Source organism: Grammomys surdaster, unplaced genomic scaffold (assembly GCF_004785775.1).
Source record: "Grammomys surdaster isolate TR1022 unplaced genomic scaffold, NIH_TR_1.0 264, whole genome shotgun sequence".
NCBI lineage: Eukaryota > Metazoa > Chordata > Mammalia > Rodentia > Muridae > Grammomys > Grammomys surdaster.
Window position 1 is genome coordinate 586,236 of NW_021604705.1, and position 17,339 is coordinate 603,574.

The window sequence follows — 17,339 nt, forward strand, 5'->3', positions numbered from 1 at the left end:
TGATATTCTCTTAAACAATTTTACACTACAGGATAAAGAATTCAAACAAAGAAAATACAAATACTTGTACAAACACATTCATAAAATATGTTAGAAACACTCATGCCAATTGTAATCTTAATTTCTGTAAACTGGTCATATAGCTTTATCTGACACTAGTAACTATGTTCCTTTACTATCCATTCTGTATTTTCTCTATCCACCATCCTCTACCTCAATATGTTTTGGCTTTTTTTTCCTGGAGGAGTAATCCATATCTTCATTCCTAAAGTACCTGTGGCCTTTGTTGTCCTGTCTGGATCAGATTGCTGCAGTTTCCCCTTGACTTTAATAATAGGCTATGGTAGGAACAAGAGATCCCCTAAAGGACCTTCTGTATTCCAGACATAATCTTTCTTACTTCCATTGTGGAGAAGAAACCCAATTTTCTCTTCTTTGTTATCTGGATCAATCATCACTCTTAACACTGTTATTCTTTCTTAGTCTGTTAACTTAAGGGCATCAGAAATTTAAAGTGGCCATAGGGAGGTCTGAGTTTTCAGTTCAATGGAATTTTGTTATAGTTTCTGACAGGTACATTTTCCCCTTTGGAACCAAAAATCTAGGCTTAGCAGAATTTTAGGTCACAGTAACAGGAAACAAGTTGTCCTACTGTACCACTATGGCTGATAGTGAGTGGAATTATTCCCCTTTCCATCCTTTAATTAATAGACCCATGGATCATGGAAATAGGAGAAACAGTACCATATTTTAGACACTGACTCAAAGCATATACTGCCTTCTGGAGAACCCTGACTCAGCCCTCCATTCTGCTGCCACCTAATTCGCTCTGTAACTGTGTCCTCAAAAGGCCATTCCACTTTTCTGTCAGGTCAGCTGCTTTGGGATGTTGAGGAGTCAGTGGGTTCCATGCTCATAAGCCCACAGTTGCACTTCTCTGCCTATGAAGTGAGTATCTTGGTCAGAAGCAATATTATGTGGAATAACATGAAGGTGGAGTGCTAGAGATGTCAACCCACCAATGCAACTTTTGACCCAAAATTTAGCCTGTCTACAAGCAATGCAGTGGGAAATGAAAAATAGACTGAGGGAATGACCAACCTATAAGAGGCTCAAATTGAGACCCATCCCATGGACATGTAAAAATCCCTATTACTATTAATGATATTCTGTTATGCCTACAGACAGGAATCTAGCATGGCTGTTCTCTGAGAGGCTCCACCCAGCAGCTCACTCAGACAGATAGACAGCCAGAGCAAAGCAGTGGATGTGGCTTGGGGATGTCTGTGGAAGAATAGGAGGAAGGATTGTGGGCCTGTTGGGGATAGGAACTCCAAGGGAAGACCAACAGAGTCAACTAACCTGGACGCCTGAGGTTCACAGAGACTGAACCACCAACCAAGGAGCATATATAGGCTGGATCTAGGCCTCCTGACACATGTAGCAGATACACAGCTTAGTCTTCATGTGGGTCCCAAACAGCTGGAGAAAAAGCTATCCCAAAAGCTGTTGACTGTCTGTAGGATATGTTCTTTTAGCTAGGTTGCCTTGTCTAGCCTTAGTGAAAGATGATGTGCATAGCCCAGCAGAGATTTGATGTGCTAGCATGGTGGTATACCTAAGGGATCACCCACACCCTCAGAGAAGAAGGGGAAGGGGGTGAGAGAAAGGATTGTGGGAGGGGGTGACAGGAGGCTGGCAGTGAGCAGGATTTAAAGTGAATTAAAAAAATCACTTTGCCTCTGCAGCCCATTGTAGATTTGGCTATTAGAGACATTGCTTTGTCTTTGCTGCCCATTACTATAACTAGGGTCATCTTCCTTGGGCAATTCAGTGTTATCACCTTGACTCTATTACTTTAGGGCCCAATTAAACCCATTGCACTTAATTAATCCAACTGAGCAGCAACATCTCCAACCCTAAGGGTTGGCAATAGGAAAAGGATGACCACAAAACTTTTAAAATGTGCAGGTACCACTCTCATCATTTGCTTGTTAAAGGTTAGTGAAGGGCATGTCTTCTAGGCCTTATTGGGGAGGATTACGTTTTACACAGCATACTCACTCTACTCATGCAATTTCCTTGAGCCTTAAATTTTTTTCAGCAACATTAAGTCAAGGAATATGAATTATCTTCAATATAATTTTGGTAGGCCATCTTTGTCAAGTGTTTCAGCTAACCATTCAAACTTGTGATAATCTTTTACCGTAAGAGCTTTGATATTAAGCCTAGATTCTTTACTCAGTGAGATCTTACCAATAGACTCAATGTGATCTAGTTTATGTTACTTCCGTCATTATCCCAGACCCTTCAAATTGACATCCACACATATTCCTCAGACTTCTGCTTAAATGAATAACCAATTGCATTAAACTTTTATGTAGTGTAGCTTGCATCTTTGTGAACTACATTTTCTAACTCTCCTCTAGGAACCTGTTTAGCCTTATGTCTGGTTAAGGGAATAAAGGCAACTATTAATGGGTCTAGAGGGATATCAGTATGGTCTTGCCTCCAGTCTCCTTCAGAGAAAGTCATTACTAAATCAGCCTTCAATGAAGGAATAATTTCCTCAGTCAAAGATTAAAAAGGCAGTGTTTCATGGGATGGTAGTGGGAGTACATCCTCTGCTGAGAGTAGAAAGACTTCTTTCTTAGGTGAGATAAACCCTAGAGAATCTGAAGGTGCTAAGTTCTCAGATTTAGTAGGGACTTCCCATACATCTCCATTCCAAGATACAGTATCCCATTCTTGACCAATTAATGCCCTCCATTTTAAACTACTGACACACTCTGAAACTGGGAGTTAAACTTTCACTGTAATTCAGCCAACATTATAATCTGGTTCCACAGAGAACTTAGAAACTTATGGACCTTTGATGCACATGTGATCAATGTTCTCTTGAGTTAATTGTTGTCCTTCGCCATATTGAGAAATGCTAGAAGTTGGTAAATTCTATCATGGAACTCATTCTTTTCATAGTCAGTTTATCTATAGATATGATGAGCAACCAACTAGCACCATCAATTTATTATTTTTTCACAAATTGTCAAAAGTTTTAAATACAGAGGCACAAAATTTGTTGCCCCTCACAAGTGGTGAATCATAATAAGCAAATGCATTTATAGCCTGAAGTTTGTAGAATATTTTCATACTATGGACTATCAGTACTTTCTAAGCTTCTAGGAGAGAACTCAGTAAGTGGAGAGGCTTCAGTAACTGTAGGTCAGAAAATTTGAAAACCTATTTCAGACATTTAAAACTCCATCCCTATTCTCCTGTTGCTCAGAACCATTACTGGCACCAAAAATCTATATTACTCAGCTTGATGTCTCGGTGGGTCTTCAGTATATGCTGGGATCCTGATGATGCAGGCTCTGATGACGAACAGACTTGCCAGTGAAACGGTGAGTGATCAGGCCAAAAGCAAACTTCCTCTTTCGCATCCTTTACACAAGCTGCTCGAAGCATGTGTGGCCCACATTAAAGGTATCTCACCTTTAATGATTCACCTTAAATGATTCAGAATTAAATATTGGTCTTACCACTTAAAATTATTTAATGAAGAAAATACTTTTTTCACAGGTGAACCTAGTCATTTGGGCTTTAGTTCATTTAAGTTGGAGTTAAAATGAGTGCACCACTCATTTGGATCTCAGAGCAAGGAGAAATCATATTAGTGTTGACCAGAAAGCTTTCTTATGGATAGAATTTATCAATAACACACACACGCACACACACGCACTTCTATGTATTCATTAAAATATCTCAAGAATTTAGAATTTAATAAGAGAAAATATGGCTGACATAATATATGCTGTGTAAAGATAGTAACAAATCAGTAATTTGACAAACCAAGCTTGCTTATTAGACTTTAAAATCATTTGTAGTGTTCTTAGAATCTCATATAGTATTCTGAAGTAAGATCTTAAATTCAACACTTCTAATAAATGCCAATGTAATACCAACATTAATGAATTTAGAGCCAAACTTTGTGTTCAGTACCAAGAATAGGGATGATGTGGAATTAGCAAATAAACGAAAGTGAGTTGTGATATAAGGTAAAATATAAATGCAATTCACTTGTGGTTATTTGGTTAGATTTTTGATAGAGTTCAGTTTCCCCTCTGATAGTCTAATTGCATAACTTGTCAGAGAGCTGAACATAGGTGAAAGAATTGTGGGAGTTTCATTCCATGCACCATTATGAAGGGCACTGTTACTTTCCTCATTTCAGTGTCTCCAGGGTTCTAGCACTGCTCTACTGTGCTTATCTCCCATGATGCTCCCTTTCCTCCATCGTAGCTATATATAACCATGCTGCATATTTGAGGAAAACTCATTTGGCACTAGAGAAAGCATTTAATTTAGCAAATCCTTGTGACTGTTTTAGTGATATGTGTCTAATCTTGTGAAGGCATTTGCCTTTGGGGAGTAGGATGGCTTATCTCTACTGGTGCATGAGTATTTGATTGTGGCTAACTTTCCTAATCTCCATCAGCAATTTCATCCACCACCTCCTATATAAATGCAGGTACAATATTTCTTCTCCTTAGGTTCTATGTACATACCTCACAAGGGATTAGAAAAATCATTGTTATTATTACTTTCTTCTATTAATATTGTGGTGGAAGTTAATGTTTTATAATATCTTACTCTTCATACATATAATGTAGACTTAGCAACACACTTTTTCAAAAGCTACAGCCGTTTATTTAAGAAAAATTATAAATGTTCTTGTATTTATTCCAAGTTTTCCCAGAAGGTAGTTTCATGAATTAGAGAAGACTTTCCCATCTCTCATCTTCACCTCTCTCTCTCTCTCTCTCTCTCTCTCTCTCTCTCTCTCTCTCTCTCTCTGTCACACATGCATGTGCATATGTGCTGGGCATCCAAATTCAGCTCCATATACTTCTTTAACAAGCACTTGACTGACTGGAAACATATCAGCAGACCACTTGCTACCCTTTTCATTTCCAGCATTTTTTTTTTACAAAGCTACACAGGGTAGCTGATGATCTCTAGAGATTGTGCAAGTATTCATTCAGTCAGTGTGCCTAGTTATAGCATTGTGTCGGGAACCTCCAGCTAGACAGAAATTATACTATTTATTTCTTCTGTTTTATGAAAATCTTAGTTACTGACCTGTAACAAAGCTTCAGCAAAATCTCAAAAGTAAATTTTAACTTACACAGCACTGGGGTTCATGGTACATTTACATAAGGTGTTTTATGTGCTTCAAAGAGGCTCTCTCTATATCCTATGTGAGATCCCTTTGCTTGCATTGTGAGAACTGGGTAATTATTTATGTGTGTAATTTCACTGAACCTTTTAAGAAAGTATTTCTCATTATTTTTAATTTTGCTATATCCAAGAACATTATTATATAGTATTTCATTTGAAGTAGTTGAGCCTATTCCAAGCCTCCTAGCCAGGACGTTATATCAAAACAGATAAAAGAGGAAATGAAAGCTGAGGTTTTTACCGTGCATGACTGATTGAGTTTAGAGGATGTGCACTGTAGGCAGCTTGTCTGAACATGATGAGCATTGAGTGCATATAGAAATGTGAAGATGTCAGATACTGCTTTTGTAAATCATCACTGTGTAATATTATTTTAAATAACTTAAATTTGTTCTAAACTTTATGCCTCTCCAATTCATTGATTATTATCCATGATCCTATAAGAAAAATAATTATCAAATCCTTTTTAATTGAAAGTTAGTTACATAGATAAAATGTATAATGCAAAAAAATGTCATAGCATCCTAGGCAATTGTCTTTAAGAAACAGAGGATTCTCTCTAAAGGTTCCTAATTGTCATAGTTTAAACAACCCAGCTAATACTTTATTTTTGTAATAACTATTCACTTTCCTGGATGAATATGGTTTTTATGTATCTTGTCTTATTTTCTGCTTGCATAATTGCCTGCTTGTTCTCTTCTAACATTTCATCCCTTTCAGTTTTCATTGAGTTGAAATGTACAATTTTTAAAATAAATTATTTTCCAAGTTCTTAGTTTTACCAGAAAGGAAACCCGAGATAAGATCTATGTACTTATTTTACTTAAAGTGCAAGCAAGTGTCTGAATTTGAATCTATAGGTTCAAGTGAACAGCCTTCTGTTTGCCTGTAGCTTGGTTGTCTAGGTTCTTACAAGTCTTTATCATCACAAGCACCAGGAAGGCCCTGGTTTGGCAAGTGAGTACTGTGCAGGGCAAACACTGTGGCAACAGGCTGTTGTCTGAAGGTCTGGAAAGCACAAGGCTATGAGAAAACTTTGGGTCTTTTTCCCAGACACCTAATCAGCCTCCTTTCTAAGTTGTCCCACATTTCCCTCTTTCCTTGTTATTTCACCCAGTCCAACTTCTGGTTTCACTTTGTATTTTATATCATGGAGTAACCAAAGTGGCAGAAGGGGTGGTACCATTTTCAATACGTATCTGAAGACCTTTACTGCATGTCTTGGTATACTTTTTTTAGCCTAAATTGTTTGACATATCTTTTTTTTTTCCTCTTACAAGAACATCTTTACTTGCAAAGTTTAGACAGTTCCTAGCAGGGTCAAATGAACACTTGTACCAACTGCTTTCTTTCCAGGTACATTTGAAATGGTACAGATTGAGACCCGCCCTAGCAAACCCACATCACATGACAGAAAGGTTATTAAATCTGAAGTCTGAACAGAGTTTCAAATGCATGCTTTTTACAAAAGAACTTTTATTTCATTCAAAAGCTGAAATGAATGTATTTTTATTATAGAAAACTAAAAACAGACACAATACTTACCTCTTTTTCTCTTTTATTTTACCACTTTCTCACATGTTGAGAACTCAAAACTTTTTGGCTTTTCTTAAATCTCATCTTAGGACTAATGAAAATGTATTGGTAGTTTTTCACAGAGTAGACTGAAAAATATATTGAAATTGTAACCAGTGGTTCTTTTGGACTTTCAGAACACTAAATGTACAAAGCACACGATCTTCTGTGCTTTTGTGATGTTGTCTCTAGGCAGTTAGTTTAATTCCCGCTTTCACTTCTTTGTCACCTGCACAGTCCCCTTGGCATAATGTGATGACAGTGCTGCTGACAGAGGTGGCAATCACAGCACACTCAATGTCCCACCACCAGAGACTGTCCAGACATTTTCCTTTTGCTGAACAGGCCCCTTTGAGCATCAAAGGAAGGAGGTGGGTGTCTTTCTCTGTTGAACAAACTCAATTTCAAGTCTTGTGGGGAAAACTTCACAGCAGGCAAGTGAAGCAGTTTTATTGCCTCTATTTTCAGAATCTATTTTAGAATTGCAATAATATACCCATGAAGCATATAAGGAAAGACAATCTTTGTGGAATAAAATGGAGCCTTTTTCCTTTACACCAAAAGTACAGGTAAAGGAGACACTTTGTTCATACAGCTCATTTTCCAATTCTAAATTCTATGTTTCAAGGAAAGTTGCATTCTTCCGGAATAGAAAGAAATGCTTGTATAAAATAACTCTATAAATATTACACTCACTCATGTCCATAATTTTCTATGATTCATCATTTTTTGCAACCACATGATAAATTTTTTATTTCCCTAAATACATTTTCAAGATATTAGAGAAAGAAATGATTTTCTTTCTATGCAACAAAAAAATTTTAATTGCAAAGTTACTATGTACTACTCATTGTTTCTCAAGCTTAATAAGGTATCTGGAAAAGGAAAGTTTTATTATATTTTAGTTTTTTTATGAGAGTGAAGCTAGGATTTAAAATTAGAATATATTATATTTCAAAAATTTAAGGATATTCATGAGTGAAATAATCAACATAGTACCTATCTCTAGGTATTTGAGAATTAAAATGTTGTTTTAAAAATTAACTTATTTTATACATAAGGAAATATTCCAAGTGGAGCTTAGAGAAGATTCTGGAAATGTTCTTATGTATACATTCTCTGATCAATGTAGGCAAGGGAAAACAGGTGGCAACTTTCTTGGCCTTTTTAAATTGGCTAATGAAATAATGTTCACTCTTTTGTTGTTGTGATACATAAGAATTTGCTAAGTTTGCAAGACTCCATAGGTGAGAAGGAATGTCTGTGTTTAACATCATGTCAGTGCAATGTGCTCTGACTAGAAGGACTCCAACTTCAGTGTGCTAAAGAATTTCACGTATGGAAAAGATAAAGTAAAATTATTTTCTGTTTAAGAAATTGCATCTTTATTTGGAATAATAGCATCATATTAATATTGAAAAAGTACAGTTATTTATATGTTATCATAACTGAATTTTCCATAAAGTTGTAATGTTTAGAAAAAAGGGACAGAAAAATAGTATTTTTTTATAACATTTCATCAACAATATGAGAAAGTTTTTATAATGCGTTATATTTTTGGAAGTTAAGCAGGATCTTGTAAGAAATAGTTCAATTTTCTGGTAAATGTCTTTAAGTTCTTAAAAACGATGGGGAGATTCAGCTAATTAAAATAGTCATCACAAGACTTGTTTTATAAAATGAGCATAAAGTAAATATCACAAACATTTGAACAAATTTCTAAAACTTTAATTTAAAAGAATACATCCACACATACATGCTTGCATGCTTTTAAAGTAAAATGCTAGACTATTTCATTATCCAAAAATTCCAAAACATAAGCATGATAGGAGAGCCTTGCATAACCTAAGAGCATGCAGTAGATTGATAAGCCTCATTCATCCCAATGACCATCAGTGAACTTTGTAAAATTCAGGTAATTTTTCATCCTGGCATGGTAGTGGAGCATGGCTAAAACCCTATTTCTTGGGCTACTGAGAATGGAGGATTGTGAGTTCAAGGCCAACCCAGGCTAAATAGGTAATACAATCTTTAAATGCACAATTAAATCTTAATCAAAAAGCCCCATTAAACATCTTCAAAGCTTTCTGTTAAGGAAGAAGCACATGATATTTACTTGGAAAACTATATAACATCCTCTCTAGTGAGACTTTTTGTATCTTTAAAAATGCCATTATGTTATGTATGAACATGTATTTTGTTATAATCCCAGGTATGGGATATGGGCTCTTACAGTTTGTCCACAGCCACTAACTATAGTTGTCTCAAGTTCTACGAGGGGCAGATAGTTTAATCCTAAGCACTCTAGAGAGGGAATAAAAGCCAGAGCCCAAGAGAACCAGGAGGCTCTCTGAAAAAGAAATAGGTGAGTACTGCTCTGCTTGCTCTGGTTGCTGTTGTGGTTCTCAATTGATTGTGAGCAAAGAGATTAAAAAGATGCAGATATTCTGACTATGAAGATTGGACTTGCCCAAAGAACCCATTGATGAACCTAACCAGCAGAGCCTAAAGGGATTTATGCCCCATTTCCCCTATAATCTTCTTTCTCTCCTACTTAGTGTTAGAGGATTGGAAGGGATCAGAGTATAATAAAGGTTGGAAGGAGGAGAGACATAAAAACCCAATAAAATAGACCAAAATATTTACACTGACAACCCTTAATTTAACTAAGAAATCTTACTATTTAGATTTAATTATAATTCTAGGTTACTATGGAAATATTTTTCTACTAAGAGTTGATATGTATTGAGTAATGACTGAATTTTCTTATTTAAAACCTTCACTGTTTAGGAAATTTATTCAAAGAAATTTTAGATGTTGGAAGGTTCTTTTTATTTTTAAAAGACAGTCCTGTTTCTGTTTGCCAATATTTTTCTTCAGTCATCTTAGGTGATAGAATTTGCTTTTTGTGTTGCTTCTATATGATATTAAAAATTAGCTATTTTTATAAGTTTAACAGATATTTATAACTATTTATTTATAACAGATATATAATCAATAATGAAGTTTTAATTGATCTGGGAGGTTCACAGAGAAGTTGAAAGGAGCTAAACATTGATTTTTCTCTATAAAAATCAGTATCTGATAAGATGTAACTAACTTTTTTGTAGAGTAGATTCTATAATCATAATCAGAGTAGGCATTATTATTAGAAGTTTTTGAGACCCCCCAAAAGAGACCACAAGGGACCACAACTCCAATGCAAGCACATGAGAGTCTATATTCAGGCTTGAGTTTGGACTACAAACCTTCCTGATGCAACAAGATAGGAGAGCAGTCCCAAAGTCTAGGGGAATGTTGTATATAAAGGAAAAAAACACATGTGAGAATTTCCAAACCTTGGCTATACATGACTGAGTAAGAAGGTAAAGGAATATTGACATTTAAGGTGATTGGTTTACAGCATTTGGTAAAGCTACAGGGAGAAACCACATATCTAAAAGGAGCATCTTGACCTGGGAATGGTTCTTAGCTCATCTGTTATTACCGGCTGACCTCAGCAGTTATGTATATTTTGCAACGGCCAAGGATATCTCCTTGTTTTTCCCAGAACTCAAGGGTTGAGTCCAAGTCATTCTGAGGACAAAAGCAAAAAATGGAGTACAAAATACAAAATGGAATTTGTTCTGCTACTTTAGTCCCTTCAGGATTGGAAATAGATTCTCTACATTCTGGTGCCTGAGTTGGTTCCATTGGCAGGCACATAGAGAACAGAGAACTATTGGAAAGGGAGGAGAGACCCTTTCCAATAGTTATCTTTATTTATTTTAAATAAAGTGTTAAAGATTAAAAGTTGTTAGAATGTGAATTGACAGCCTCACCATCTGTAGAACAGACAGTTTTATATATAAGAGAGCTTCCAGTCCTTGTGAGGAAAAATGATTTTGATATACAAAGTAAGAACAGCATCTACTGCATTTTTTGGTAGTATTTAATCTCAGCTATATGAACTCATGAGTGATCTATATACATATTACCATTTCTTTTAATCAAGACATTAGAGATCATTTTAAAAGTTAATTTCTTATTTTATTTGCAAATGATAATTCTACATAAGGTAAAATTAATGTTGGATCTATGAATGCATTATAGAAATATTCTATTAAACAATTACCACTTCATCTTTTATCTTTTCTGTCAAGTATATCAGAAATCTACTATTGTAGCCATTGCAAAATATAAAGCATATACTTAATAACTATGGTTACCCTGTGGTACGGTAGACCACTGGAAGTCCTAATATATGACATGAATTTGTACATTTTAATCGGCATTACCTCTTTTCCTATTGAATGCGCTTCAGCCAAATAGCCACATTTAATTCTATTCTCTTTCTATAATATCCAATTCAGATTAGAAATTTTTCAATACTGTGATTTAAACCTAGGATCACACACATGTAGGGAAGTGTTCTGTGAGCTATATCTACAGTACTCTTAAAATAAAATATTTTTCTATAAATATATATTTATCCTATTCTTCCTTATCAACCAACTCCTCCTAGATATTTCCTATCTGCCCACCCATGTCTGTGTTCTGTGTTTCTGTCTCATAAATTATAAAAAATAAACACATGAAAATTAAAACAAATTATAAGACAGAAAGTACCAAAACAAAACAAAGCACACAAATAAACATGGAACCCATTTTGTGTTGGCTAAGTACTCATGAGTATTAGTAACTGCTCTGAAGTGAAGTTGTTATATCCAGTGACAGTCCATTGGAAAAAGCTTATTTTTTTTATACATAGGTTATCAATTGAAAATAGCTTCTTGATGAATAGGTGAGGATTTGTCTAAATTCCCCCTTCCCATGCTGGGATGATATTTTGTTTGAACTTGTGTGGGTTTTGTGTGTGCTGTCACAGCCTCTGTGAGTTCATATGTATAAGTAGATAATATTGAGTTCATCAACAAAGGAAGTGAAGGCACAGATTCAGGAGACGAACTGAAGCAGAGACTATGAAGAAATGATTACTGGCTTGTCTCCCTGTGACTTGCCCAACTACCATTCTTTTTTTTCCAACTACCATTCCTTTACAAACCAGGTCTACCTGTGCAGGAATAGTATTGTCCAAACTAGCCCCCCTCTATGATTTAGCAATCAAGAAAATGCCCCATAGGCATCCCCATCAACAAATCTGAGTGAGGTAGTTCCTCAGATGCTGTTCAATCTCCCCAAGTGTGTCAAGTTGGCAACCCAGTTTAGCCATCACAATTTCTAAACATATTTTCTGTTAGAATTAGAAACAAACAAATGAATAAATAAAATAAAAAATATATGTAACCAGGAAAAGCAATTATATAATGCCCCAGAGGAAGGTCAGCCAGGGTTCTTGGTATAATCAAAAATGTGATTTTTTTTTCGAGACAGGATAGAGTACTACATTACCCAGGCAGATCTTGAATTTGTAATCTACCTTCTCTTTCTGTTAATGAAATGTGATTACTGTCCTGTACTACAAGGCTTGACTGTATTAGAGACTTTAACCAGTGCTACAGGACATGAAAAAGACATTAAACCTAATCCAAAAGTAGTCTATTGAAAGAAAGAAATAAGATCAGGATAGAAATTAATAAATGGAAAATTTTTTAAAATCATAAAAATAATAAATCAATCTAAAAAAGACGTTCAGAAAGAAAGAAAGCTGTATTTAAAACAAGAATGTAAAACTAAAAGTAAAGAAATTCCAAAGAATACCAATATAGATGTCGTTAATTAGAGAACTTAGCTAAGTCACTGGTTACAAGATCATTATCCAGAAATCAACTGTGTATCTATATTTCAATAAAACCTAGCCGTATTTTTTAAAAAGACTATTTAAATATAATATAATATAATATAATATAATATAATATAATATAATATAAATATAATAGTCATATAGACTATTATTATTTATAGTAATATGGATACAAACAAAACCTCAGGGAATAATTGTACACACACACACACACACACACACACACACACACACACACACGTATATATAATCTCTCCTATAGATATGTCCATTATCAATGCCTTAGTCCTGCCTACAGACATACACACACACACACACACACACACACGCACACACACACACGCATACGTGTGCACACACACAATGACAATCTCCAAAAAATAATTAAATAGAACTAATAAATATAAATGCTTACTTCATGGGTTGATAGTAAAATTTGTTCTTCTACAGATTGTTCTACAGTTACAATTCAACCCTTAAAACAATTTTTCCTAGTTGTTCTTATTGAAAAATTAACAAGTTATTTAAAGAATTTTATATGACATATAACAGAGACTGCAATCATTCACCTCCTTTGATAAACTGAAGGAAGATTCAATTTCTTTAACACAGCTTGTTAAAGCTACTACCTTTTTTTAGTCAAGTGTGTCTTGATTGGTATGGTCAGCCACTGCTTGACTGTTTGGTTTTTCCTACTTTCTTCAGTATTTTATCTAGGGAGGGAGTGGTTGGTTCCTATGCCTACTAAATGATAACTTTTTACTGATAATATCATAATTATACTATTGTCTTACTATTATATTATTATTTAGACCTGTGAGAAAAAAAGAAAAAACTGATCATAGTTTTGTTTGCAGTAATCGTTCAGTAATTAGACTAATCTATTTCAATATGACCATTTGATTTATGCCTCTGGTTCCGAAGAGTTAAAATGGAATAAAATGGATAGCACTATGGGTATTCGGGACTGGTGTTATGGTCAGTTAGTTATCTTCTTCTTTTAGCAGGAATGTCTGTCTATTTCAGTAAATTTTTATTCCATCACATTTCTGACCTCATCCTAAAAATTAGTCTCTATCAACCTCAATTATTAACTATGAACTATAAAAATATATAGAGTATTATTTTTATAGCTATATGGATCTGAAAAACCCTAGAACATAATTGAAATTATATTTATCGTCTCTCCAAAAGGTATGTCCAATTCTGCTTCCATTTCTAGCTTGGACATTTTTTCTCTATGTCAATTTCCAGACCTGATTCTTTACTTCTCATGGATGTTAGTAACATTATCTTCATAACTGTATTCTAATGTTTGTCTTGTAGGAAGTTTAAACCCAATACCTCAATGATGATGAGCTAAACAGCAGACAAATATAAAACCTGATATATGAAAAACAGGGCAATTAAGACTAAATGGGTATGCCTTGTTTTGGGGTGTCTAACTAATGTATCTCCTATGGCACCTGCTTCTGTCGGCTGCCTATCATTTTCATTCAGTGGTAAAGGAGATCAAGGTATGTAGATAGAATGCCTTTTGGACATGTCTGAAAGTGATACACAGGACTTCAGTCTTGTTTCCTTAGAAAGGTCTTAGTTACATATGCCATTAATTCTAAAGGAAGTTGAGAAATGTGGGTATCTCAAATCAAAGAATCTGTGCCATAATAGTAAAAACAATTAATTTGAATTATTCTTTCCTAATATATTCATTTTTCTGTAGCTCTGATTACTTTAAATCCATAGCCACAGACTCAGGCACAAAGCTTAAATCATGTTAGTCATGCAGAGCCTGGGAAAGTTCTTTCAGCTCTGTGATCTGTGGATGTTCCCTCTTGCTTTCTTCCATCGTTGTTTTGTAGTTTTCTTCCACAACAGTTGCAAACTACTGTTCTATACAAGATAATAAATATTTCTTACACAATTATTTCTTGTTTCACAAAACAATTTTACAGCTTAAAAATCAAATAACTTTGCTAAGGACTATATAGTGCTTCTTCAGTATAAATTTTCTAGTTTCAGCAGTGAGCTTTTAACATTCAAGAATTGGTCATTAACATTCTCCTAATTGGCTCCTCATTATTTGAGTCCTATTTATATGGGTCTCCATTTCCTAGGGACTAAAATTAAAACCCCATTAGAGCATTCAATGCCTCTAATAATAAAATCTATGACCTCCCACAGTTCTTCTCTTCATTTTGCTCCTCAAGTTTCTACATACAGGCTGCTATTTCCAGTCCTTGAATAAAACATGCAATTTAAGGTTTAGATTTTTTTCCCTCCCTCTGCCAAAAATATCTTTTTCCCTCACTCCCTTTTATTTTCTTTCTCTGGTTTATTGATGTAACTATCCTCTAAGGTACAACTCAAATGTCACATCCTTTGCAAATCTCTCCTTCATAATACTTCTAAACTCAATTAATCAAATACTCTACTCTTTTTATTCCCACAAGAGATGTTTATAGTTTTTTTCCAGCATTTATCAGTAGGCATGTGTATTATAGTTATTTGGATATGTCTCTTTCCCTTGAACCAGAATAGACTCTGAGCTCCTTGATAAGCAGTTATAGCATCTTTTACATCTTTGTGTTTCCAGTGTGTGCACACAAATTCATACCGGTGAGACTGAATTTTAGTAGACAAAAGCCTGCTTATCAATGTTCTATAGAAAAACAAAACAAAGCCTTCATGTGTTTCTCCTTGATTCTTAGAAAATTGAAATTAGAGACTATTCCCAAAGGGTTAGAGAGATGACTCAGCAGTTAAGAGTGCACATTACTCTCACAAAGAACCTGCTTTCAGTTTTTAACATTCCTGGATATTGACAACAACCTCTAGCTCTGTCTTTAGGGGATCCAATGCCTTTGGGCTTTGGAGTAACTTGCACATTAATACACATATGTGCACAAAGGTAAACAAATACACATAATTTAAAAAATAAAAAAATAATCTTGAAAAAGAATTAATACTGTTGTGACATCCCTCAATATAATTTAAAAACAAGATAGGGTGTGTGTGTGTGTGTGTGTGTGTGTGCAATAGTCTATAAGTGGAATATATGTAAAGAGCATATTTTTAAATGTAGGAAAAAGAAAGACAATTCTATCAGAAAATATATAGAAAGATATGGTTTGTCATTAAATGACTTATATATGGAAGATAGGGAAGGCAGTTTATCAGTGATTTACAAGTAATTTATAAGTTATTGTGGATGACAGAACTAGAGGTTGTATTTCATGGACAATTTTCCATTTGCTTTTCCCACAGCTGCTCATCCTTTAAGCAAGAAGCCAACTTAGTTAGTGCCTGTCTTAGTCAAAGACAACACCTCAGGCTCAAGTATGGCAGCTGTTCAGAACATAAGACATTCTACCACTGAAGATACGCTGTCTCGTGCTTGTGGTGTGTGTCTTGAAGAGGAACTTGTCTTCTGAGCGTCAGACCCTTGCTTCTTAAACGGAGCTTCTGCTTTAGTCACTCTCCTTGGCATTGTAGCTTTTTAACCATGGCTGAAGTCTTACCTAGAACTTTATCTCTTATTTGCAAATATGATACTCTTGACAGCAACTAGAACCTGGGCACTAGAGCTCTTCTAATACTAATACATATGCAGCATATTTCTGTAGGATGCTTTCTCTGTCAAATTTGATTTTGCTTCTGTCTGTGCTTGTGTTATAAATGATTGTTTCAATGCCAGATGACTTGGCAACATCAGAAAAGCAAAATTTCTTTGCTCATTGAACATTAAATTGACTGATTCTCCTTGCCAATTTCTTAATAGAATAATTCCATAACCTTTCTCTCTCTCTCTCTCTCTCTCTCTCTCTCTCTCTCTCTCTCTCTCTCTCATGTTTCAAAGCATAGTTTTTCAGTTGAGAGAATCTTAGCCAACTTGCCAACTTGGTCTTACTTATTGCAGACCAGTATGATTTCTGTGGATAGCAAGTGAAGCCCTGTCCTCAAGGTGACATAAATTATCTATTAAATCCTCCTAGGACAGTGGCTTATGTTTTCTGTGTGCTCACTACCACCTGATCTTCTGTGAGTCTCAAAACAATGCATGCATAGATTTTCTGCAGCTTTACTGTTTTCATGCAGTAGTGAACTTGTTCAAGTTTTCTGTCAGTTGTCATGTATTGCTAAGGTTGTAGTGACTTTGCTTTCTCCTCTGCATTTCTTCTTCATGAATTCAAGCAATCGTAGTGCTTATCTCACATACACAATGAAAAAGAGCCCTGACCCAAATCATGGCCAAATCAATTAAGCAAGCAATTAACTAAAGCATGCTATTTTTTAAATTCATGTATATGGGCTCTCTCTTCTGAGAGATGGGGTTCAGGAGATCAGCATTGGTTAAGGGTGAAATAAAGGGTTTATAGCTCAGAATTAGAGGGTACACAGATGGGGTATTTTACAGGTAGGGTTACAGAAGCAGAACATAAGCAGAAAAAGTAAGTCCCTAAACAAAGACTGATTACAAGGTGATCATAGCAAGGTAATCCTAACAAGGGAGTTAGAACAAGTTAGTATAACCTTTTGAAACAAAAGCACAGTTCCTGTTTCCTGAAGCAGTACCATTTATAGTTACAGCTACAAGTGGGGCAAAGATCAACCCTTGAGAATCAGAAATTTAATAATAAACAGGGATGAGTCTAATTTGCCTTTGCTATATGATGAATTCCAAGCCTAAAATGGGGTCAGGCTGGTGTTATCAGTAGACAACTTCAAAAAAAGAAAGAAAGAAAGAAAGAAAGAAAGAAAGAAAGAAAGAAAGAAAGAA